We start from the raw sequence: 24,909 nt of genomic DNA, 5'->3' as shown, positions 1-24,909 counted from the left end.
TACATTTACTGAATAATAGCACCAACCACTCCAAAACTATATTCCCTCCTGCTTTTAACATTTCTATCTTTATCCCATCAATCCCGGCTGCCTTACCCCCTTTCATTTTACCTACTGCCTCACGAACTTCCCCCACACTCACAACTGGCACTTCCTCACTCCTACGAGATGTTATTCCTCCTTGCCCTATACACGAAACCACAACTTCCCCATCTTCATCAACATTTAACAATTCCTCAAAATATTCCCTCCATCTTCCCAATACCTCTAACTCTCCATTTAATAACTCTCCTCTCCTATTTTTAACTGACAAATCCATTTGTTCTCTAGGCTTCCTTAACTTGTTAATCTCACTCCAAAACTTTTTCTTATGTTCAACAAAATTTGTTGATAACATCTCACCCACTCTCTTATTTGCTCTCTTTTTACATTGCTTCACCACTCTCTTAACCTTTCTTTTTCTCTCCATATACTTTTCCCTCCTTGTATCACATCTACTTTGTAAAAACCTCTCATATGCTAAGTTTTTCTCCCTTACTACTCTCTTTACATCATTCCACCAATCGCTCTTCTTCCCTCCCGCACCCACTTTCCTGTAACCACAAATTTCTGCTGAACACTCTAACACTAACAGTACATTCTTAAACCTACCCCATACATCTTCGACCCCATTGCCTATACTCTCACTAGCCCATCTATCCTCCAACAGTTGTTTATATCTTACCCTAACTGCCTCCTCTTTTAGTTTATACACCTTCACCTGTCTCTTACTTGTTACTTCTATTTTCCTTGTATCCCATCTACCTTTTACTCTCACTGTAGCTACAACTAGAAAGTGATCTGATATATCTGTGGCCCCTCTATAAACATGTACATCCTGACGTCTACTCAACAGTCTTTTATCTACCAATACATAATCCAACAAACTACTGTCATTAAGCCCTACATCATATCTTGTATACTTATTTATCCTCTTTTTCTTAAAATACGTATTACTTATAATTAAGCCCCTTTCTATACAAAGTTCAATCAAAGGGCTCCCATTATCATTTACACCTGGCACTCCAAACTTACATACCACACCCTCTCTAAATGATTCTCCTACTTTAGCATTTAGGTCCCCTACCACAATTACTCTCTCATTTGGTTCCAAGGTTCCTATACATTCGCTTAACATCTCCCAAAATCTCTCTCTCTCCTCTACACTCCTCTCTTCTCCAGGTGCATACAAGCTTATTATGACCCACTTTTCACATCCGACCCTTATTTTAATCCACATAACCCTTGAATTTACACATTTATATTCCCTCTTCTCCTTCCATAACTGGTCCTTCAACATTATTGCTACCCCTTCCTTAGCTCTAACTCTCTCAGCTACTCCTGATTCCCTTTTATTTCTCCCTACTGCAACTCGCCTACCCCCCTTCAGCTTTGTTTCGCTTAGGGCCAGGACATCCAACTTCTTTTCATTCATAACATCAGCAATCATCGCTTTCTTATCATGGGCACTACATCCACGCACATTCAAGCAACCCAGTTTTATAAAGTTTTTCTTCTTCTCTTTTTTAGTAAATGTCTACAGAAGAAGGGGTTACTAGCCCATTGCTCCCGGCATTTTAGTCGCCTCATACGACACGCATGGCTTACGGAGGAAAGATTCTTTTCCACTTCCCCATGGACAATAGAGAAAAAAAACAAGAACAAGAGCTATTAAGAAAAAGAAGAAAAACCCTAGATGTATGTATATATATATATATATATATATATATATATATATATATATATATATATATATATATATATATATATATATATATATATATATATATATATATATATATACATATATATATATATATGACCTAAGTGTAAGTAGAAGTAGCAAGATATACCTGTCATTCAGGTGTATATATATATATATATATATATATATATATATATATATATATATATATATATATATATATATATATATATACATATATATATATATAAAATTTGTTATTATTATTATTAAATTCGGATGGAATCGTTTAACCCGTAAAGTAATACATCGTGACCACAAGAGGTACACTCTGAGAGGTGAGCAGAACAAGCCACATGGGGATGGAAATCTTCAGCTGAAGATCATTCATTGTGCGTCAGGAGTTTGCCAGCGTTGACCTTTACATACCACTGTAGGGTCGCCAGCTGGTCAACCCCACATCTCGTCCCATCATACCCACATCTTAGGTAAGGGAAGGGGTCCCCTCCGAGGGAAAACTTCCGAGGTTTACAGAATAATATGGAAAAAGTGATAGTCAATAGAAAAACGCAGCTAATCAATATCAACTCATCTAATGACACATGAAATCATGTAACCTAAGTTGTTTATGCACCAACACACTCAGGTTTTATGTAACTTTCTATTAATATACGAATCAGATGTTCTTGTTTTCACCTTACACTACCATACGTCAGAGAATGTTCCAGAATATACCATAACATTCCCTACAAAGATCCCTACATGTTTAGCCACTATTATTACATTGACCCTCCCTCCCTCCCTCCTTCCCTCCCTCCCTCCCCCTCCCTCCCTACCTCCCTCCACCTCCACACCTGCTCCACACACAGGCTTATTAACACATCCTCAATGTTGTAATAGTAACTGTATTCCTAGATACGCTAAGAACCTTGAATATCTTCTGTCATTAGGAATGACTTGGGTTATCCTGGGCAACTCACCCATGCTCTTATGTATCACAGTCGCCATCACGTGTATGTTGCTATGTGTCATAGTTGCAGTTACCTAACTATGTGTATTTCAGGATATTCTTAAAAGTCCGAATGTCTGCTATAGCTCAGGTACTGGTTACGATAACTTACTACGTCTAATTTTCTTGGGTTATCCTAAGTAACTCAAACATTTTGCTGTGAATGACAGTCGTAATGTTTCTCACCACTCGGACCTCAGAGACGATACAATTATACTGCACCGAGAAGTGTATTGCGCTCAGTGAACGTATGCTGAAAGTTTAATCCCTCTTTTAGGGAAGTGAAAATGTTACGTGTAGCCTTAATGACCCCTACTGTAGTCGATATAGGCTTTAGATCCTATTAACTAATAAACCAGAATCGTGTGGGAAATGAAAGTTATTAGATAGGATCCTAGAAAAAATATTAGAGGTTAACTCCAACTAACGGAATGAAGAGCCTTTCACGAGTGTCAAGACTCTCCTGAAAGACACTTGACCAATAAACACAGAAGTGATTCATACGTTGCTCTCACTGAAGAGTTTTTGTATGAGCTACGAAGGAAGTCAGGAAACCGAAACTAAGACAGGAGATGAGGTATCCATTTGCTGATGAGGACAGGCACTCTCCTCACCCACTCCGTCAGGAACCACCTCAGGGCCAACACAAGGCGACAACAGGAGGAGTAGCACCCGCCTTGGCCAGCAAGAGGCTGCCACAGAAACAGAAATACATGTCCTGGTTACTGAGGCAGGAGGCTACCACAGTAACACATGCATTTGTCCTTGTCAATAGAAAGCTTCCACAGTAACAGAGGCACTGATCCTGGTCAACAGGAGGCTGCCACGGAAACAGAGGCAACCGTCCTGGCCATCGAGATGCTGCCAAAGTAACAGAGGTACCCTTCCTAGTCAACAGGAGGTTGGCACAGTAAGAGAGGTACCCGTCCTGGTCAACAGGAGGCTACCACAGAACAGTGTCAGGATGTGTTATGGAAAACTGGAGGAGATAATAACTAGAACAGAGTATACTACTGACTCCGGCCATACAATAGAGCGGAAAAATAATGTAAGGGACCTGGGAGTAGTAATGTCTGAGGATCTCACTTTCAAGGATCACAACAGTGCCACGATCGCACGTGCAAAGAAAATGATAGGATGGATAATGAGAACTTTCAAAACGAGAGATGCCAAGCCCATGATGATCCTTTTCAAATCACTTGTTCTCTCTAGGCTAGAATACTGCTGTACATTAACATCTCCATTCAAAGCAGGTGAAATCGCAGATCTAGAGAGTGTACAGAGATCCTTTACTGCACGTATAAGTTCTGTCAAGCAGTCAAGCACCTTAACTACAGGGAACGCTTGGAAGCACTTGACTTGTACTCGTTGGAACGCAGGAGGGAGAGATATATCATAATCTACACTTGGAAAATCTTGGAAGGAATGGTCCCAAATCTGCACACAGAAATCACTCCCTACGAAAGTAAAAGACTGGGCAGGCGATGCAAAATGCCCCTAATAAAAAGTAGGGACGCCATTGGTACACTAAGGGAAAACACCATAAGTGTCCGGGGTCCAAAACTGTTCAACACCCTCCCATCAAGCATTAGGGGAATTGCCAATAAACCCCTCTCTGCCTTCAAGAGAGAGCTGGACAGATACCTAAAGTCAGTGCCGGATCAGCCGGGCTGTGGCTCGTACGTTGGACTGCGTGCGGCCAGCAGTAACAGCCTAGTTGATCAGGCCCTGATCCATCGGGAGGCCTGGTCATGGACCGGGCCGCGGGGGCGTTGATCCCCGGAATAACCTCCAGGTAACAGTATTTGTATGGTAGAGATTCCCAGATAATCCTCTTGACCCCCCCTCCACCCCAACACATAAACCATTAACATAAGAACTACCTCCTTTAACATAGGCACCCCAACACAATAATACCCAACACAGGAATCCCCAACACAGGACGTTCTCCAAAACACAGAAACCTCCAACACGGGGCGTTTTCCCCAACACAGAAACCTACAACAGAGGACGCTCTCCCAACAAAGGAAGCTCTTCCCAACAGAGGAAGCTCTCCCCAACAGAGGAAGCTCTCCCTAACAGAGGAAGCTAGGCAGCGTGGCAGTAAGAGTGGGTGGCCACGTTGCCAAATAAGTGGTGAGGGCAGACAATTGAAGACTAAATGGCCATCAAGGAATTTAATTTACTTTGTGGCTGGGCACGGCCTGGTCTAGGGGTCAGGGGGGAAGGGGCACAGCCTGGTCTGAAGGGCAGGGGGGAGGTAGGAAGGGGCACGGCCTAGTCTGAGGGGCAGGGGGGGACAAGGGGGCGTTGGGCTTTGATGTGAGAGGAAGGGAGAGGGAAGAGGGGAGAGGGAGAGGAAGAGGAAGGGAGAAGGGAAGAAGTAAGGGAGACTGGGTTTTCTCTCGGATGTTTGGAAGGGAGTAATGTCGTGAAGGGTGTTAGTAGGGAGAAATGTAGAAGGGAGGAGCGTCGAGAACGGTGGAAGAAAGGGTTGTAGAGTAAGAGGAAAGGAAGGGAATAGGGAGGGAGAAAATAGGGTTCGGGAAGATAGGTAGAGAGGTAGGAGAACAGGGAAGAGGGAAGAAGTTAGGGGAATAGGGAAAGAGGGAAGGAGGGAGGTTGGCAGTTATGGAGGGAGAGAAGGAGGGGATTGGGAGTTAGGGAGGGGAACAGAGAGGGAGGGAAAGAGGCAGGAAGGTTAGGAATTAGGGAGGGAGTGAAGTTGGGAGTGAGATTGAGTTAGAGAGGGAATGAGGGAGGTTGAGAGTCAGTGAGGGAGGGAGTGGGGGAACTAAGGAGAAATATACACAAGGAGACACTTTGTGTCATAACATATCCGTGTAAATTAAATATTTTTCACTTTTATGTACGTCTCCATTATATTGATCGTGTGTGTGTGTGTGTGTGTGTGTGTGTGTGTGTGTGTGTGTGTGTGTGTGTGTGTGTGTGTGTGTGTGTGTGTGTGTGTGTACTCACCTAGTTGTACTCACCTAGTTGAGGTTGCGGGGGTCGAGTCCGAGCTCCTGGCCCCGCCTCTTCACTGATCGCTACTAGGTCACTCTCCCCGAGCCGTGAGCTTTATCATACCTCTGCTTAAAGCTATGTATGGATCCTGCCTCCACTACATCGCTTCCCAAACTATTCCACTTACTGACTACTCTGTGGCTGAAGAAATACTTCCTAACATCCCTGTGATTCATCTGAGTCTTTAGCTTCCAACTGTGGCCCCTAGTTGCTGTGTTCCATCTCTGGAACATCCTGTCTCTGTCCACCTTGTCAATTCCGTGTGTGTGTGTGTGTGTGTGTGTGTGTGTGTGTGTGTGTGTGTGTGTGTGTGTGTGTGTGTGTGTGTGTGTGTGTGTGTGTGTGTGTGTGTGTGTGTGTATGTGTGTGTGTGAGCGTCAGTTGCCAATTATCAAATGCACTTGTAGACAGACACGACCTGCGAGAGACAAAGTATGAGAGACATCCAAGTGTCTGCTGCTCACCGAGCTCCCAGACCTTCACAATATTTTCCCATATATTTTTGCATAAAATTCAAATTTCAGTTTTCAGTCAAGAAAGTGGATCTGAGGATGCTGCTGAGACCACTGTTTCGTCACTCTGGTGTCTTGATGATGCTGCTGAGACCACTGTTTCGTCACTCTGGTGTCTTGATGATGCTGCTGAGACCACTGTTTCATCACTCTGGTGTCTTGATGATGCTGCTGAGACCACTGTTTCATAACTCTGGTGTCTTGAGGATGCTGCTGAGACCACTGTTTCGTCACTCTGATGTCTTGATGATGCTGCTGAGACCACTGTTTCGTCACTCTGATGTCTTGAGGATGCTGCTGAGACCACTGTTTCATAACTCTGGTGTCTTGAGGATGCTGCTGAGACCACTGTTTCGTCACTCTGGTGTCTTGATGATGCTGCTGAGACCACTGTTTCGTCACTCTGATATCTTGATGATGCTGCTGAGACCACTGTTTCGTCACTCTGATATCTTGAGGATGCTGCTGAGACCACTGTTTCGTCACTCTGGTGTCTTGATGATGCTGCTGAGACCACTGTTTCGTCACTCTGATATCTTGATGATGCTGCTGAGACCACTGTTTCGTCACTCTGATATCTTTAGGATGCTGCTGAGACCACTGTTTCGTCACTCTGATATCTTGAGGATGCTGCTGAGACCACTGTTTCGTCACTCTGATATCTTGAGGATGCTGCTGAGACCACTGTTTCGTCACTCTGGTGTCTTGATGATGCTGCTGAGACCACTGTTTCGTCACTCTGATATCTTGATGATGCTGCTGAGACCACTGTTTCGTCACTCTGATATCTTGAGGATGCTGCTGAGACCACTGTTTCGTCACTCTGATATCTTGATGATGCTGCTGAGACCACTGTTTCGTCACTCTGATATCTTGAGGATGCTGCTGAGACCACTGTTTCGTCACTCTGATATCTTGATGATGCTGCTGAGACCACTGTTTCGTCACTCTGATATCTTGAGGATGCTGCTGAGACCACTGTTTCGTCACTCTGGTGTCTTGATGATGCTGCTGAGACCACTGTTTCGTCACTCTGATATCTTGATGATGCTGCTGAGACCACTGTTTCGTCACTCTGATATCTTGAGGATGCTGCTGAGACCACTGTTTCATCACTCTGGTGTCTTGAGGATGCTGCTGAGACCACTGTTTCATCACTCTGGTGTCTTGAGGATGCTGCTGAGACCACTGTTTCGTCACTCTGATGTCTTGAGGATGCTGCTGAGACCACTGTTTCATCACTCTGGTGTCTTGAGGATGCTGCTGAGACCACTGTTTCATCACTCTGATATCTTGAGGATGCTGCTGAGACCACTGTTTCATCACTCTGATATCTTGAGGATGCTGCTGAGACAACTGTTTCATCACTCTGATATCTTGAGGATGCTGCTGAGACCACTGTTTCATCACTCTGGTGTCTTGATGATGCTGCTGAGACCACTGTTTCATCACTCTGGTGTCTTGATGATGCTGCTGAGACCACTGTTTCATCACTCTGATGTCTTGATGCTCCTGCTGAGACCACTGTTTCATCACTCTGATGTCTTGAGGATGCTGCTGAGACCACTGTTTCATCACTCTGATATCTTGAGGATGCTGCTGAGACCACTGTTTCATCACTCTGATATCTTGCGGATGCTGCTGAGACCACTGTTTCATCACTCTGATGTCTTGATGATGCTGCTGAGACCACTGTTTCATCACTCTGATATCTTGAGGATGCTGCTGAGACCACTGTTTCATCACTCTGATATCTTGAGGATGCTGCTGAGACCACTGTTTCATCACTCTGGTGTCTTGATGATGCTGCTGAGACCACTGTTTCATCACTCTGGTGTCTTGATGATGCTGCTGAGACCACTGTTTCATCACTCTGATATCTTGAGGATGCTGCTGAGACCACTGTTTCATCACTCTGATATCTTGAGGATGCTGCTGAGACCACTGTTTCATCACTCTGATATCTTGAGGATGCTGCTGAGACCACTGTTTCATCACTCTGATATCTTGAGGATGCTGCTGAGACCACTGTTTCATCACTCTGATATCTTGAGGATGCTGCTGAGACCACTGTTTCATCACTCTGATATCTTGAGGATGCTGCTGAGACCACTGTTTCATCACTCTGATATCTTGAGGATGCTGCTGAGACCACTGTTTCATCACTCTGATATCTTGAGGATGCTGCTGAGACCACTGTTTCATCACTCTGATGTCTTGAGGATGCTGCTGAGACCACTGTTTCATCACTCTGATATCTTGAGGATGCTGCTGAGACCACTGTTTCATCACTCTGATATCTTGAGGATGCTGCTGAGACCACTGTTTCATCACTCTGATATCTTGAGGATGCTGCTGAGACCACTGTTTCGTCACTCTGGTGTCTTGATGATGCTGCTGAGACCACTGTTTCATCACTCTGATGTCTTGAGGATGCTGCTGAGACCACTGTTTCATCACTCTGATATCTTGAGGATGCTGCTGAGACCACTGTTTCGTCACTCTGGTGTCTTGATGATGCTGCTGAGACCACTGTTTCGTCACTCTGGTGTCTTGATGATGCTGCTGAGACCACTGTTTCATCACTCTGATATCTTGAGGATGCTGCTGAGACCACTGTTTCATCACTCTGATGTCTTGAGGATGCTGCTGAGACCACTGTTTCATCACTCTGGTGTCTTGAGGATGCTGCTGAGACCACTGTTTCATCACTCTGATATCTTGAGGATGCTGCTGAGACCACTGTTTCATCACTCTGATATCTTGAGGATGCTGCTGAGACCACTGTTTCATCACTCTGATGTCTTGATGATGCTGCTGAGACCACTGTTTCATCACTCTGATGTCTTGAGGATGCTGCTGAGACCACTGTTTCATCACTCTGATGTCTTGAGGATGCTGCTGAGACCACTGTTTCATCACTCTGATGTCTTGAGGATGCTGCTGAGACCACTGTTTCATCACTCTGATGATGTCTTGAGTATGCTGCTGAGACCTCTGTTTCATCACTCTGATGTCTTGAGGATGCTGCTGAGACCACTGTTTCATCACTCTGATCACTCTGATATCTTGAGGATGCTGCTGATACCACTGTTTCATCACTCTGATGTCTTGAGGATGCTGCTGAGACCACTGTTTCATCACTCTGATGTCTTGAGGATGCTGCTGAGACCACTGTTTCATCACTCATCTTGAGGATGCTGCTGAGACCACTGTTTCATCACTCTGATATCTTGAGGATGCTGCTGAGACCACTGTTTCATCACTCTGATATCTTGAGGATGCTGCTGAGACCACTGTTTCATCACTCTGAGACCACTGTTTCATCTTGATCTTGAGGATGCTGCTGAGACCACTGTTTCATCACTCTGATATCTTGAGGATGCTGCTGAGACCACTGTTTCATCACTCTGATATCTTGAGGATGCTGCTGAGACCACTGTTTCATCACTCTGATATCTTGAGGATGCTGCTGAGACAACTGTTTCATCACTCTGATATCTTGAGGATGCTGCTGAGACCACTGTTTCATCACTCTGATGTCTTGAGGATGCTGCTGAGACCACTGTTTCATCACTCTGGTGTCTTGAGGATGCTGCTGAGACCACTGTTTCATCACTCTGGTGTCTTGAGGATGCTGCTGAGACCACTGTTTCATCACTCTGATGTCTTGAGGATGCTGCTGAGACCACTGTTTCATCACTCTGATGTCTTGAGGATGCTGCTGAGACCACTGTTTCATCACTCTGGTGTCTTGAGGATGCTGCTGAGACCACTGTTTCATCACTCTGATGTCTTGAGGATGCTGCTGAGACCACTGTTTCATCACTCTGATGTCTTGAGGATGCTGCTGAGACCACTGTTTCATCACTCTGATGTCTTGAGGATGCTGCTGAGACCACTGTTTCATCACTCTGATGTCTTGAGGATGCTGCTGAGACCACTGTTTCATCACTCTGGTGTCTTGAGGATGCTGCTGAGACCACTGTTTCATCACTCTGATGTCTTGAGGATGCTGCTGAGACCACTGTTTCATCACTCTGATATCTTGAGGATGCTGCTGAGACCACTGTTTCATCACTCTGATATCTTGAGGATGCTGCTGAGACCACTGTTTCATCACTCTGATATCTTGAGGATGCTGCTGAGACCACTGTTTCATCACTCTGATATCTTGAGGATGCTGCTGAGACCACTGTTTCATCACTCTGATATCTTGAGGATGCTGCTGAGACCACTGTTTCATCACTCTGATATCTTGAGGATGCTGCTGAGACCACTGTTTCATCACTCTGGTGTCTTGAGGATGCTGCTGAGACCACTGTTTCATCACTCTGATATCTTGAGGATGCTGCTGAGACCACTGTTTCATCACTCTGATATCTTGAGGATGCTGCTGAGACCACTGTTTCATCACTCTGATATCTTGAGGATGCTGCTGAGACCACTGTTTCATCACTCTGATATCTTGAGGATGCTGCTGAGACCACTGTTTCATCACTCTGATATCTTGAGGATGCTGCTGAGACCACTGTTTCATCACTCTGATATCTTGAGGATGCTGCTGAGACCACTGTTTCATCACTCTGATGTCTTGAGGATGCTGCTGAGACCACTGTTTCATCACTCTGATATCTTGAGGATGCTGCTGAGACCACTGTTTCATCACTCTGATATCTTGAGGATGCTGCTGAGACCACTGTTTCATCACTCTGATATCTTGAGGATGCTGCTGAGACCACTGTTTCATCACTCTGATATCTTGAGGATGCTGCTGAGACCACTGTTTCATCACTCTGATGTCTTGAGGATGCTGCTGAGACCACTGTTTCATCACTCTGATGTCTTGAGGATGCTGCTGAGACCACTGTTTCATCACTCTGATATCTTGAGGATGCTGCTGAGACCACTGTTTCATCACTCTGATGTCTTGAGGATGCTGCTGAGACCACTGTTTCATCACTCTGATATCTTGAGGATGCTGCTGAGACCACTGTTTCATCACTCTGATGTCTTGAGGATGCTGCTGAGACCACTGTTTCATCACTCTGATATCTTGAGGATGCTGCTGAGACCACTGTTTCATCACTCTGATATCTTGAGGATGCTGCTGAGACCACTGTTTCATCACTCTGATATCTTGAGGATGCTGCTGAGACCACTGTTTCATCACTCTGATATCTTGAGGATGCTGCTGAGACCACTGTTTCATCACTCTGATATCTTGAGGATGCTGCTGAGACCACTGTTTCATCACTCTGATATCTTGATGATGCTGCTGAGACCACTGTTTCATCACTCTGGTGTCTTGAGGATGCTACTGAGACCAGCACTTCATCACTCGGGTGTCTTGCACAAATATTTTCCTCTCAGGGAAGGGGACTGCATATACAGGAACCAGCAGCTGCAGACTTTCTCTAGGATCTCAGCGCACTGATCTGCTGTCACTGATCTGCTGTCACTGATCTGCTGTCACTGATCTGCTGTCACTGATCTGCTGTCACTGATCTGCTGTCACTGATCTGCTGTCAGTTTGTCTTCTGTCTTAGTCAACTCCTTAATACCATAAAAACATGGCAGTCAGATACGTGTGTTGTTGTGTCGCTTCATCGCGACTCTTCGTAAGTCTTTTGTCGCTCAATTTTTACATAATTTTTTTAGGGAAGTTCGGCTTAATTCATCAATTTGGCAGAACTGCACCAAAATATTATACTGATCAACAACAAAATTTCGTTGCCAAAGATATTTGAAGGTATTTAGGTATTTTGGGGTTGCTGAATTGGAAAATGTCAATAATTTTTTTCAGATTGGCTCTAGTTTGTGAGATATTGCATATCTACCCTTAATTAACAGAGAACTTAGCCATGACACGTGTGTATGTATATTTAGCGACAATCTGTATATACAGATAGTTTTAATAAAGATTAGAATTATATTTTTTATTATTTAATATTTCACTAAAGGCGTTTGTATCAACAACGACCAAGTGACAATATTATGATCTTTATTTTGTTATTTTTCCAGATAAACATGAGTTCTTCACGAAGAGTCTGCTTAAACAATCCCAATGTATTTTGCTACATCTGTGGCGAATACTCTTTGCAACAACAAAGAAAAAAATCACGATTTGTAGAACAAGTTTACCTTGCAAAACCTTACGACAGTGGAAGAAAAGGCAAAGAAAAAGTTTAAACTACGGTGTGCCTATGGTATGTAGAGAGCCATTCCATCAGGTGGAATTGGTTAAGAATGGTTAAGGATTGCAATAGATTTGTTGGGGGTGAACGACTGAACAATTGCTATTGAGCGTAACGAAGTTAATGCCTTATGTAATTTTAAAAATGTGAGAGTGAGAACGGTTAAGTGTGAGGATGGACCTATCTAGCATCTGCCAGTAGGTCTACTGCAGTGTGGGAAGAACATCTCTAGCATGAAAGAGGAGGCGAAGAGGCTTCTAGGACGATGGAAGTAGGCGAGAAAGTTGCTAGGACTATGTAAAGAAGGTAATGAAAAAGAAAGAAGAGAGCGAAGAAACCTCGAGAGCACTGAGGGAGGTGGAAGACCAGAAAGAAAAGAGGTCAAAAGACAATATTTAAGCCAAACATAGGTCTGGAGACATTAGAGGACAGTAGAGAGGCTGGGAGGCTACTAGGAGACCGGTAGAGAGACTAGTAGACTAAGACTAGGCTGGCATAGTGCTTAAGAAGCTATACGAAGGCCACTGGAAAAACGAAGAAACTAGAAGGCCAGTTGAAAGGTTGGGAGGTAAAGTGAAAGCCAGCAGATAGACTAGTAAGTACGAGAAGACCAGCAGAGAGGCTAGGAGTCTATGAGGAGCCCATCAGAGAGGCTAGGAATCTATGAGGAGGCCAGGAGAGAAGCTAAAAGTCTATGAGGAAGCCTGCAGAGAGGCTAGGAGTCTATGGAGAGGCCAGCAGAGAGGCTAGGAGTCCACGAGAAGGCCACCAGAGAGGCTAGGAGTCTATGAAGTGGTTAGGAGTATGAGGAAGCCAGCAGAGGAGAAGTAGGTGATAACGTTGGCAGTGGTGAAGTAGATGATGACGTCTGGCAGCGGTGTGACAATGCAAATATGAGGGTGGCAGCACAAGTATGCGTGGCAGCGAGTGGGAGGTAATTGTCCAAGTTTGAACTGGATTAGAATCACCACACTGCTCAATCTGGCTGCCGGAGGTGTGGGGAGGATGATGGGAATGGAGGGGGGGGGGGAAGGACTGATGAAACTAAGGAGAGACGTGGGAGGGAGAACAGGAGAAAGGAGGATAGTGTCAAGAAAGAGGAATGTACAGAGAGAGGTTATTATGAACGTTGTTAGTTCCCATCAATGTTTCTACAGCTCTTTTGCATTCGCAGCGCTGTGATGAATAAGAAACATGAATAGAACGTGGGTGTCTTTGTTCCTGAGAGGTTTCTCCTGCACTTCAGGCTTTTTCAGACGAATACAGGTGAATATAACAACGGAGACAGAAGATGCTCACAGGTGTTGCTCACACGTCTCATTCAACACCTTGTCGTTATTATATACCATTAACAATATCACAGCTGTGTTTACTGAGGTGAAGTCGCACTTCCTGGCCCCCGCCTCATGACCTCAGTTAATCAGTCTGCATTGCTGGCTATTGATGTTTTTTTCCCTATCATATCTACTCTTGAAACTATGAATAGAAAGTACTTATCATCACTTCGTCCTTCATCCAGCTCATTCCACATGTTTACCAACCCTCTCAAATGTTTCTTATTGCTCAAATACTTCAGTGTTTTTAGTTTGTTGTTATATCTTCTAATACCTGTGTTTTGCATGTAATTCACTCAAACCCTAATTGCTCCACTGTCGTTATCATGTCTCCTTTGGAGTGGATAAAGGGTATGGGGGCGGGTACGTGCGTTCGGGGGTGGGTATGTGTTTGTGGGAGTAAGTTCGTGCGTGTGTGGGGTAGATATGTGAGTGTAGGGGTGGGTACGTGCTTGTGGTGGGTACGTTTACGTGGGAGTAAGTGCATGTGTGTGGGAGTGGGGGCTTGAGTGGCTGCTGGTGCACTTGCAGGTGCGCTTATGAGTACGCCTGCGTGTGCGGGTACGCCTGCGGGTGTAGGTGTGGCTACGCCTGCGGGTGTAGGTGCGGGTGTAGGTGCGGGTGTGGGTGCGGGTGTGGGTCTGAGCGAGGGTACAAACACCCTTGGTCTAACACCCTCGTCTCATTATGCCTCACACTCACCAGAATGGAGACGGCCGCCACACAAATGAAAATTCCTGAATATACGGCCACACGCAGGGCTATTCTGGCTGGCGCTGGCTGAAGGAGGTGTAGACACGGAAGGAAAAGCAAGACGAACAAGATGATGACGAGGAAGATAAGGAGGACGAGGTACATAAGGAGACGGAGAAGAAAACGAAGAGATAAAAAAATAGAAGGGAAGGATTTAAAGAAATTACACATCTAAAACAAACACACGAGCACATATCACACACACACACACACACACACACACACACACACACACACACACACACACACACACACACACACACACACACACACACACATGTTAGGAAGTACTTCTTCAGCCACAGAGTAGTCAAGAAGTGGAATAGTTTGGGAAGCGAAGTAGTAGAGGCAGGATCCATACATAGCTTTAAGCAGAGGTATGATAAAGCTCACGGTTCAGGGAGAGTGACCTAGCAGCGACAAGTGAAGAGGCGGGGCCAGGAGCTTGAACTCGACCCCTCCAACCTCAACTAGGTGAGTACACACACACGCACGCACACATACACAAGCACACACACACACATACACAAGCACACACACACACACATACACAAGCACACACACATACACAAGCACACACACACACACACACAAGCACACACACACACACACACACACACACACACACACACACACACACACACACACACACACACACACACACACACACACACACACACGCACACACACACACGCACACGATATGACCCAGCTGGAAAATTTTCGGAGAATAGGGGGGTTTGTAAAAAAAAGAACCCGGCCAGTGAGAGTGACCTTCAAGGCAGAAGCGACTCGGACCAGGATCCTGCAGGAGAAAGCACGATTAAGGGACATGACGGCATACAGGAGGGTGTATCTCGACCGCGACAGAACACAAGAAGAAAGGAAGAAACTGAGAGAGATGGTACAAAGGCGAAAGGAGGAAAGAGAGGGGATGGAGAAGACAGACAGGAGATCCCAGACCCAGGAAGAAGATCAAATACAGCCTCCCTCACAACTTTCTATAGAAGCCTCCCAACCAGGTTAACCCCAGTGCAACCAAACACTCTAAATCAAAACACCCATGCCACATCCAATGCCCCCACCCACTACATTACAAACTTCACCCCCACAGCAACAACCCATAGTTCCTTACCAGGTCCCCCACTTCCCCAACCCCAATATACTTCCCAGACCACAGTCTTAGAAAAGAAGTTGAAGGTGTGGTATACATATGCAGATGGAATAACAAACAAGTATGAGGAGTGGCACGAAAGAATCAAAGAGACATCCCCAGACATAATAGCACTCACAGAAACAAAACTCACCAGAATAATAACAGATTCAATCTTTCCATCCGGATATCAAATCTTCAGGAAAGACAGAGGGAGGAGAGGGGGAGGAGGAGTTGCACTGCTCATTAAAAACCAGTGGGGTTTTGAGAAAATGGAAGGAATGGATGGCATGGGCGAAAGGGACTACTTAGTAGGAACAATCCAGTCTGAGGGACATAAGGTGATAATTGCAGTAATGTACAACCCACCACAGAACTGCAGGAGGCCAAGAGAAGAATACGATGAGAGCAACAGAGCAATGATCAACACACTAGCCGAGGTGGCCAGGAGAGCACACATGGGGGGAGCAAAGTTACTAGTTATGGGTGATTTCAATCACAAGGAGATTGACTGGGAAAACCTGGAGCCCCATGGGGGTCCCGAAACATGGAGAGCCAAGATGATGGATGTGGTACTGGAGAACCTCATGCATCAACATGTTAGAGACACTACCAGAGAGAGAGGAGAGGATGAACCAGCAAGGTTGGACCTTGTATTCACCATGAGTAGTTCGGACATCGAGGGTATCATGTATGAAAGGCCCCTGGGAGCTAGTGATCATGTGGTTCTGTGCTTCGACTACATAGTTGAGCTCCAAGTGGAGAGAGTAGCAGGAATAGGCTGGGAAAAACCAAACTACAAAAGGGGGAACTACTCAGGCATGAGGAACTTCCTTCAAGACATTCAGTGGGAGAGGGAACTGACAGGAAAACCAGTACAAGAAATGATGGACTATGTAGCAACAAAATGCAAGGAGGCAGAGGAGAGGTTTGTTCCCAAGGGAAACAGAAATAATGGGAAGAACAGAACGAGTCCTTGGTTCACCCAAAGGTGTAGGGAGGCAAAAACTAGGTGTACTAGAGAATGGAAAAGGTACAGAAGACAGAGAACTCAGGAAAATAAAGAAATCAGCCGAAGAGCCAGAAACGAATATGCACAGATAAGAAGGGAGGCTCAGAGACAATATGAAAATGACAGAGCATCAAAAGTAAAGACTGACCCGAAGCTGTTGTACAGCCACATCAGGAGGAAAACAACAGTCAAGGACCAGGTAATCAGACTGAGGAAGGGTGATGGGGAATTCACAAGAAACGACCGAGAGGTATGTCAGGAGCTCAACACAAAATTTAAAGAGGTATTTACAGTGGAAACCAGAAGGACTCCAAGAAATCAGAACAGGGGGGCACACCAGCAAGTGCTGGATGAGGTACATATAACCAAGGAGGAGGTGAAGAAGCTGCTATGCGAACTTGACACCTCAAAGGCGGTGGGACCAGACAACATCTCTCCATGGGTCCTTAAAGAGGGAGCAGAGATATTGTGTGAGCCATTAACAAAGATCTTCAACACATCATTTGAAACTGGGCAACTCCCTGAGGTATGGAAAATGGCAAATGTAGTCCCAATTTTTAAAAAGGGAGACAGACATGAGGCACTAAACTACAGACCTGTATCACTAACGTGTATAGTATGCAAGGTCATGGAGAAGATCATCAGGAGGAGAGTGGTGGGGCACCTGGAAAGAAACAAGTGTATAATTGACAACCAGCACGGTTTCAGGGAAGGAAAATCCTGTGTCACAAACCTACTAGAGTTTTATGACAAGGTGACAGAAGTAAGACAAGAGAGAGAGGGGTGGATCGACTGCGTATTTTTGGACTGCAAGAAGGCTTTCGACACAGTTCCTCACAAGAGGTTACTGCAAAAGCTAGAGGACCAGGCACACATAACAGGAAAGGCACTGCAATGGATCAGAGAATATCTGACAGGGAGGCAACAACGAGTCATGGTACACGACGAGGTGTCAGAGTGGGCGCCTGTGACAAGCGGGGTTCCACAGGGGTCAGTCCTAGGACCTGTGCTGTTCTTGGTATATGTGAACGACATAACGGAAGGGATAGACTCAGAAGTGTCCTTGTTTGCAGACGATGTGAAGTTAATGAGAAGAATCGAATCGGACGAGGATCAGGCAGGACTACAAAGAGATCACAGTTTGGAACCCACACCTAGCCAAGCACGTGAAGAAACTAGAGAAAGTGCAAAGGTTTGCAACAAGACTAGTCCCAGAGCTAAGAGGTATGTCCTACGAGGAGAGGTTAAGGGAAATCAACCTGACGACACTGGAGGACAGGAGAGATAGGGGGGACATGATAACGACATACAAAATACTGAGAGGAATTGACAAGGTGGACAAAGACAGGATGTTCCAGAGATTGGACACAGTAACAAGAGGACACAGTTGGAAGCTGAAGACACAGATGAATCACAGGGATGTTAGGAAGTATTTCTTCAGCCACAGAGTAGTCAGTAAGTGGAATAGTTTGGAAAGCGATGTAGTGGAGGCAGGATCCATACATAGCTTTAAGCAGAGGTATGATAAAGCTCACGGCTCAGGGAGAGTGACCTAGTAGCGATCAGTGAAGAGGCGGGGCGAGGAGCTCGGACTCGACCCCCGCAACCTCAACTAGGTGAGTACAACTAGGTGAGTACACGCACACACACACACACACACACACACACACACACACACACACACACACACACACACACACACACACACACACACACACACACACACACACACACACACACACACACACACACACACACACACACACACACACACACACACACACACACACACACACACACACACACACACACACACACAGAGTGCAGGAAGTGGGAAGTACAGGTCTTAGCAGCAGAAGCTAGGATACAGTGCTTAGAAGAGAAACTGCAAAGCCTGAAACAGATTAGAGAGACAAATGACAATTCAGATGTGACATCAGGAAATTCAAAGTCAGGAGCAGACAAGGGGATGGTAAGCAACAACGGAGACATGCCGTACACGAAGGCTCTATCAGACCCACGTGGGGCCAGGGAAAAGACGATGAGCACACTAAGATCAAACGACAGGTCCGAAGACAATGAAGGTTTGCTATATGCAGAGATTCTAACAGCCAACTGCAGTAGCAAGGGACAGCTGGTCAGGAAAGACAGTTCACTGAGAATAGAAGTTTCAGATATGACAGGGACTGAAGGCAAGAACATGTCAATGGAAGGAAATAAAATGCCTCAGAGGAAGCAGATGGAGACTCAGTGGGAGGAGGAAAGGGCGAGGTCAGTTTTTGTGTACGGGCTCCAAGAAGCCAAGGGGGCCAACTTTGAAGAAATAAAACAGGAGGAGAAAAAAATGATTGAAGGCATCATGAAAACAATAGGGGAGGGCAATATGACCCAGGTGACAAATTTTCAGAGAATTGGGTGGTTTGCGAGTGGAAGGATACGGCCTGTCAGAATAACTTTCAAGGAAGAATCAGTTCGAACCAGGATTCTGCAAGAGAAAGCAAGACTGAGGGACAAAGAGGGGTACCAGAGAGTATACCTCGACCGCGACAAAACACAAGAAGAAAGGACTACACTGAAAGAGAGGGTACAGAGACGCAAGGAGGAACGAGAAGCAATGAAAATGAGCAGGACCCAGACACAGGAGGAAGGGCAAACACACCCCAAAGAATCTCCCACCAAAAGACTCCACCCGCGACATTCCCATCGCAACTGAGCAACCTATACTACAACCCACTCACTGTTCCCTCTGCCACCAACCCCCATATCACAAACCTCACCCCAACAGCTGTCCCTTATGGGCATTCTGACCCCACCCCAATCAACACAAACCCCACCTACACCACAGCCCCATATAGGCCCCCACCAAGGCTCTCGCTCCCCCAACCCCAATATTCTTGCATGACCACAATGATAGAAAAGAAACTAAAGGTTTGGTACACAAACGCGGATGGAATAACGAATAAACATGAGGAGTGGAATGAAAGAATCAGTGAAAAATCCCCAGACATCATAGCAGTCACAGAAACAAAACTCGCTGAGACAATAACAGACACAATCTTCCCAACAGGATATCAGATCCTGAGGAAAGATAGAAGTAGAGGGGGAGGAGGGGTTGCACTGCTCATAAAACACCAATGGGGATTTGAGGAAATGGAAGGCATGGACATGATTGGAGAAAGAGACTACATTGTAGGTACAATTCAGTCCGGAGAACATAAAGTAGTCATTGGAGTGATGTATAACCCACCACAGAACTGCAGGAGGCCAAGAGAGGAGTACGAAGAAAACAACAGGGTGATGGTGGACACACTGGCTGGGGTGGCAAGAAGAGCTCACTCGAGCAGAGCAAAGTTACTGGTAATGGGCGATTTCAACCACAGGGAGATCGACTGGGAAAACCTGGAGCCACATGGGGGTCCCGAAACATGGAGAGCCAAGATGATGGATGTGGTACTTGAAAACCTCATGCATCAACATGTCAGGGACACAACCAGAGAGAGAGGGGAGGATGAGCCAGCAAGACTGGATCTTGTGTTCACCCTGAGCAGTTCAGACATTGAGGACATCACTTACGAGAGGCCCCTTGGAGCTAGCGATCATGTGGTTCTGAGTTTTGACTATATAGTAGAGTTACAAGTGGAGAAGGTAACAGGAACTGAAGGCGACAGGCCAAACTATAAAAGGGGGGACTACACAGGTATGAGAAACTTCCTGCAGGAGGTTCAGTGGGACAGAGAAATGGTAGGAAAATCAGTAAACGAGATGATGGAATATGTGGCAACAAAGTGCAAGGAGGCAGAGGAAAGTTTTGTTCCCAAGGGAAACAGAAATAATAGGAAGACCAAAACGAGTCCTTGGTTTACCCGAAGGTGTAGGGAGGCAAAAACTAAGTGCAACAGAGAATGGAAAAGGTACAGGAGGCACAGGACCCAGGAAAACAAGGAGATTAGTAGAAGAGCCAGAAACGAGTATGCGCAGATAAGGAGGGAGGCCCAGCGACAGTATGAAAACGACATAGCATCGAAAGTCAAATCTGACCCGAAACTGCTGTATAGCCACATTAGGAGGAAGACAACAGTCAAGGACCAGGTGATAAGGCTGAGGAAATAAGGTGGAGAACTCACAAGAAACGATCAAGAGGTATGTGAGGAGCTCAACACGAGATTTAAGGAAGTATTTACAGTAGAGACAGGAAGAACTCTGGGGGGACAGACCAGATGGGGACACCAGCAAGGAATACACCAACAAGTGTTGGACGACATACATACAGATGAGGAGGAGGTGAAGAAACTGCTAAGGGACATCGATACCTCAAAGGCAATGGGACCGGACAACATCTCTCCGTGGGTCCTTAGAGAGGGAGCAGATATGTTGTGCGTGCCACTTACCACAATCTTCAACACATCCCTGGAAACTGGGCAACTACCTGAGGTATGGAAGACGGCAAATGTAGTTCCCATTTTCAAAAAAGGAGACAGAAAAGAGGCACTAAACTATAGACCTGTGTCATTGACGTGTATAGTATGCAAAATTATGGAGAAGATTATCAGGAGGAGAGTGGTGGAGCACCTGGAATGGAACAGGAGTATAAATGCCAACCAGCACGGATTCACGGAAGGCAAATCCTGTGTCACAAACCTTCTGGAGTTTTATGATAAAATAACAGAAGTAAGACAAGAGAGAGAGGGGTGGGTTGATTGCATCTTCTTGGACTGCAAGAAGGCCTTTGACACAGTTCCTCACAAGAGATTAGTGCAGAAGCTAGAGCATCAGGCGCATATAACAGGAAGGGCACTGCAATGGATCAGAGAATACCTGACAGGGAGGCAACAACGAGTCATGGTATGTAATGATGTATCACAGTGGGCACCTGTGACGAGCGGGGTCCCACAGGGGTCGGTCCTAGGACCAGTGCTATTTTTGGTATATGTGAACGACATGACGGAAGGGTTAGACTCAGAAGTGCCCTGTTTGCAGATGATGTGAAGTTAATGAGGAGAATTAAATCTGATGAGGACCAGGCAGGACTTCAAAGAGACCTGGACAGACTGGACACCTGGTCCAGCAAATGGCTTCTCGAATTTAATCCTGCCAAATGCAAAGTCATGAAGATAGGGGAAGGGCACAGAAGACCACAGACAGAGTATAGGCTAGGTGGCCAAAGACTGCAAACCTCACTCAAGGAGAAAGATCTTGGGGTGAGTATAACACCGAGCATGTCTCCGGAAGCACACATCAATCAGATAACTGCTGCAGCATATGGGCGCCTGGCAAACCTGAGAACAGCATTCCGATACCTTAGTAAGGAATCATTCAAGACACTGTACACCGTGTATGTCAGGCCCATACTGGAGTATGCAGCACCTGTTTGGAACCCGCACTTGATAAAGCACGTCAAGAAACTAGAGAAAGTACAAAGGTTTGCGACAAGGTTAGTTCCAGAGCTAAGGGGAATGTCCTATGAAGAAAGATTAAGGGAAATCGGCCTGACGACACTGGAAGACAGGAGGGTCAGGGGAGACATGATAACGACATATAAAATACTGCGTGGAATAGACGAGGTGGACAAAGACAGGATGTTCCAGGGAGGGGACACAGAAACAAGAGGCCACAATTGGAAGTTGAAGACACAAATGAGTCAGAGAGATAGTAGGAAGTATTTCTTCAGTCATAGAGTTGTAAGGTAGTGGAATAGCCTAGAAAATGACGTAGTGGAGGCAGGAACCATACACAGTTTTAAGACGAGGTTTGATAAAGCTCATGGAGCGGGGAGAGAGAGGGCCTAGTAGCAACCGGTGAAGAGGCGGGGCCAGGAGCTAGGACTCGACCCCTGCAACCACAAATAGGTGAGTACAAATAGGTGAGTACACACACACACACACACACACACACACACACACAAACACACACACACACACACACACACACACACACACACACACACACACACACACACACACACACATAACGGAAGGGATAGACTCAGAAGTGTCCTTGTTTGCAGACGATGTGAAGTTAATGAGAAGAATCGAATCGGACGAGGATCAGGCAGGACTACAAAGAGATCTGGACAGGCTACAAGCCTGGTCCAGCAACTGGCTCCTTGAATTTAACCCTGCCAAATGCAAAGTCATGAAGATTGGGGAAGGGCAAAGAAGACCGCAGACACAATATAGTTTAGATGGCCAAAGACTGCAAACCTCACTAAAGGAAAAAGATCTGGGGGTGAGTATAACACCGAGCATATCTCCTGAGGCGCACATCAATCAGATAACTGCTGCAGCATACGGGCGCCTGGCAAACCTACGGATAGCGTTCCGATACCTCAGTAAGGATTCGTTTAAGACTCTGTACACCATCTACGTCAGGCCCATACTGGAGTATGCAGCACCAGTTTGGAATCCACACCTAGTCAAGCACGTCAAGAAATTAGAGAAAGTGCAAAGGTTTGCAACAAGACTAGTCCCAGAGCTACGGGGATTGTCCTATGAAGAAAGGTTGAGGGAAATCGGCCTGACGACACTGGAGGCCAGGAGGGTCAGGGGAGACATGATAACGACATATAAAATACTGCACGGAATACACGAGGTGGACAAAGACGGGATGTTCCAGAGATGGGACACAGACACAAGAGGTCACAATTGGAAGTTGAAGACTCAGATGAATCAAAGGGATGTTAGGAAGTATTTCTTCAGTCATAGAGTAGTCAGGCCATGGAATAGCATAGAAAGTGATGTGGTGGAGGCAGGAACCATACATAGTTTTAAGGCGAGGTATGATAGAGCTCATAGGGCAGGGAGAGAGAGGACCTAGTAGCAATCAGCGAAGAGGCGGGGCCAGGAGCTGTGACTCGACCCCTGCAACCACAAATAGGTGAGTACAAATAGGTGAGTACACACACACACACACACACACACACACACACACGTGTCTAATCGACATGTGCCTAGGACAAAATGGTAACTAACACACACACATACACACATACACACATACACACACACACACACACACACACACACACACACACACACACACACACACACACACACACACACACACACACCGATAAAACAGGCCTAGTGTCTAATCGACATGTGCCTAGGACAAAATGGTAACTAACTAACACATCAGAGCAGAACAGAGCAACAAGGGCAAGCACACACAATTATCCTCAGAACCCAACAACCTATCACACCATCCCAACACAAACTACAATCTATACCCACAGCTTCCACCCAACACCCAGCTATAGAATCCCACAGTATGCCACCAGGTCTCCCACCCTCACAGGCTCCCAAAACCACAGTGTTGGAAAGGAAACTGAAGGTATGGTACACAAACGCTGATGGTATAACAAGTAAGTGGGAGGAGTGGCACAAAAGAGTAAAAGAGGCATCACCGGACATCATAGCTCTCACAGAAACCAAGCTTACAGGTATGACAACATATGCCATCTTTCCAATGGGATACCAGATCCTGAGGAAAGACAGAGGGAACAGGGGGGTGGAGGAGTGGCACTGCTGATCAAAAACCGATGAAATTTTGATGAGCTAGAGAGAGGAGACAGTGGAGAAGCAAATGATTACATAGCGGGAACGCTTCATTCTGGAGGTCCCAAGGTGGTAATTGCAGTGATGTTTAACCCACCACAGAACAGCAGGAGGCCAAGGCAAGAGTATGACGAGAGCAATAGAGCGATGGTTGACACACTGGCTGCAGTGGCCAGAAGAGCTCATGCATGCAGGGCAAAGCTCCTGATCATGGGCGACTTTAACCACAAGGAGATCGATTGGGAGAACTTGGACCCGCATGGGAGCCAAGATACATGGAGGGCTAAGATGATGGAGGTGATACTGGAAAACTTCATGTACCAACACGTAAGGGACACTACAAGAGAGAGAGGAGAGGATGAACCAGCAAGACTGAACTTGTTATTCACCTTGAGTAGTGCAGATATTGAGGACATCACATATGAAAGACCCTTTGGGGCCAGCGATCATGTGGTTTCAAGCTTCGAATACACAGTAGAGCTACAAGTGGAGGGGGAAGCAGGAAGGCCAGGACGAATGAAGCCAAACTACAAGAAAGGGGACTACACGGGAATGAGGAACTTCCTGCACGGGGTTCAGTGGGGCAGAGAACTGGCAGGGAAGCCAGTTAATGAG

The sequence above is a fragment of the Cherax quadricarinatus genome, chromosome 14 (assembly GCF_038502225.1).
Source record: "Cherax quadricarinatus isolate ZL_2023a chromosome 14, ASM3850222v1, whole genome shotgun sequence".
NCBI classification, from domain to species: Eukaryota; Metazoa; Arthropoda; class Malacostraca; order Decapoda; family Parastacidae; genus Cherax; species Cherax quadricarinatus.
Note: the sequence above shows the minus strand (reverse complement) of the source record.